This window comes from Arachis hypogaea, chromosome 20 (assembly GCF_003086295.3).
Source record: "Arachis hypogaea cultivar Tifrunner chromosome 20, arahy.Tifrunner.gnm2.J5K5, whole genome shotgun sequence".
In the NCBI taxonomy this organism is placed as follows: Eukaryota; Viridiplantae; Streptophyta; class Magnoliopsida; order Fabales; family Fabaceae; genus Arachis; species Arachis hypogaea.
Genome location: NC_092055.1, coordinates 104,098,121 through 104,100,836, shown reverse-complemented (window position 1 = coordinate 104,100,836; position 2,716 = coordinate 104,098,121). Strand labels below are relative to the sequence as shown.

The 2,716-nt window shown below is 43.1% G+C and overlaps 1 non-coding gene across 1 annotated transcript; it reads left to right on the top strand.

Annotated features, from left to right (window-relative positions):
* The first annotated feature begins 2,345 nt into the window (after positions 1-2,345).
* Positions 2,346-2,453, top strand: LOC112787609 (small nucleolar RNA R71). The gene has a single exon (XR_003195013.1). It is a non-coding gene; the product is annotated as a small nucleolar RNA R71 (small nucleolar RNA).
* Positions 2,454-2,716: the final 263 nt, after the last annotated feature.

Below are 2,716 nucleotides of genomic sequence, written 5' to 3'. Positions count from 1 at the left end.
AGAGTGGATGGATGTGAGTGGTGAAGAGGTGATGGGGAAGAGAGTTTGAGGTGATTGGTGAAGGGTTTTTGGGGAAGAGTGTTTATGGGGTTGTGTGAAAGAAAGTGGTGAGAAGAAGTGAGTGGAGGTAGGTGGGGATCCTGTGGGGTCCACAGATCCTGAGTGGATCCTGTGGGTCCACAGATCCTGAGGTGTTCAAGGATTTACATCCTTGCACCCATTAGGCATGTAAAAATGCCTTTGCACACAACTCTGGGCGTTCAGCGCCAGGTTGGTGGCCATTTTGGGCGTTCAACGCCCATTTGTGTGCCATTTCTGGCGTTGAACGCCAGAACCATGCCTGTTCTGGCGTTGAACGCCAGAACCATGCCTATTCTGGCATTCAGCACCCAGAAACTGCCCATTTTGGGCGTTCAGCGCCAGAACCATGCTCTGTTCTGGCGCTGAACGCCAGACAGATGCTCCTCCAGGGTGTGATTTTTCTTCTGCTGTTTTTGATTCCGTTTTCAATTTTTATATTTATTTTGTGACTCCATATGATCATGAACCTACAAAGACATATAACTAAGAGAAATATAGTTAGATAAATAAAAATTGGGTTGCCTCCCAACAAGCGCTTCTTTAATGTCAATAGCTTGACAGTGGGCTCTCATGGAGCCTCACAGATGTGCAGAGCTTTGTTGAGACTCTCCAACACCAAACTTAGAGTTTGGATATGGGAGTTCAACACCAAACTTAGAGTTTGGTTGTGGCCTCCCAACACCAAACTTAGAGTTTGACTGTGGGGGCTTTATTTGACTCTGCTTTGAGAGAGGCTTTCTCTGCTTCCTCTCCATGGTTGCAGAGGGAGATCCTTGAGTTTTAAACACAAGGGAGTCTTCATTCCATTGAAGGACTATTTCACCTCTGTCAACATTAATCACAGCTCTTGCTGTGGCCAGGAAAGGTCTTCCTAGGATGATGGATTCATCCTCTTCCTTTCCAGTATCCAGGACTATGAAATCAGCAGGGATGTAAAGGCCTTCAACCTTTACTAACACGTCCTCTACTTGTCCATAAGCCTGTTTTCTTGAACTGTCTGCCATCTCTAATGAGATTTTAGCAGCTTGAACCCCATAGATTCCCAGTTTCTCTATTACAGAGAGGGGCATGAGGTTTATTCCTGAATCAAGGTCACATAGAGCCTTAAAGATCATGGTGCCTATGGTACAGGGTATTATGAACTTTCCAGGATCCTGTCTCTTTTGAGGCAATGTCAGTTGATCCAGATCACTTAGTTCATTGATGAACAAGGGAGGTTCAACTTCCCAAGTATCAATGCCAAATAATTTGGCATTCAGCTTTATGATTGCACCAAGAAACTTGGCAGTTTGCTCTTCAGTAACATCCTCATTCTCTTCAGAAGAGGAATACTCATCAGAACTCATGAAGGGCATAAGGAGGTTCAATGGAATCTCTATGGTCTCTAGATGAGTCTCAGATTCCTTTGGTTCCTCAGAGGGAAGCTCCTTATTGGTCACTAGACGTCCCAGGAGGTCTTCCTCCTTGGGATTCACGTCCTCCACTCCCCTTGTAGGTTCGGCCATGGTGCTTATGTCAATGGCCTTGCACTCTCCTTTTGGGTTCTCTTCTGTATTACTTGGGAGAGTACTGGGAGGGATTTCAGTGATCCTTTTACTCAGCTGGCCCACTTGTGCTTCCAAATTTCTAATGGAAGACCTTGTTTCATTCATGAAGCTCACAGTGGCCTTGGATAGATCAGAGACTAGATTTGCTAAATTAGAAGTATTTTGTTCAGAGTTCTCTGTCTGTGGCTGAGTGGATGATGGAAAAGGTTTATTATTGTTAAACCTGTTTCTTCCACCATTATTAAAGACTTGTTGAGGCTTTTGATCCTTACATGAGAAATTTGGATGATTTCTCCATGATAAGTTATAAGTGTTTCCATAAGTTTCACCTAAGTAATTCACCTCTGCTATTGCAGGATTCTCAGGATCATAAGCTTCTTCTTCATAAGAAGCCTCTTGAGTACTGTTGGATGCAGCTTGCATTCCATTCAGACTCTGAGAGATCATATTGACTTGCTGAGTCAATATTTTGTTCTGAGCCAATATGGCATTCAAATTATCAACTTCAAGAACTCCCTTCTTCATAGGCGTCCCATTATTCACAGGATTCCTTTCAGAAGTGTACATGAACTGGTTATTAGCAACCATGTCAATGAGTTCTTGAGATTCTGCAGGCGTTTTCTTTAGGTGAATGGATCCACCTGCAGAAGTGTCCAGTGACATCTTTGAAAGCTCAGATAAACCATCATAGAATATATCCAGGATGGTCCATTCTGAAAGCATGTCAGAAGGACACTTTTTGGTCAACTGTTTGTATCTTTCCCAAGCTTCATAGAGGGATTCACCTTCTTTATGTCTAAAGGTTTGAACATCAGCTCTAAGCTTGCTCAGCTTTTGAGGAGGAAAGTACTTGGCTAAGAAAGCCATGACCAGTTTATCCCAAGAGTTCAGGCTGTCTTTGGGTTGAGAATCCAACCATAATCTAGCTCTGTCTCTTACAACAAAAGGGAAAAGCATGAGCTTGTAGACTTCAGGATCTACTCCATTAGTCTTAACAGTATCACATATCTACAAGAATTTAGTTAAGAACTGAAAAGGATCTTCAGATGGAAGTCCATGAAACTTGCAGTTCTGCTGCATCAGAGAAA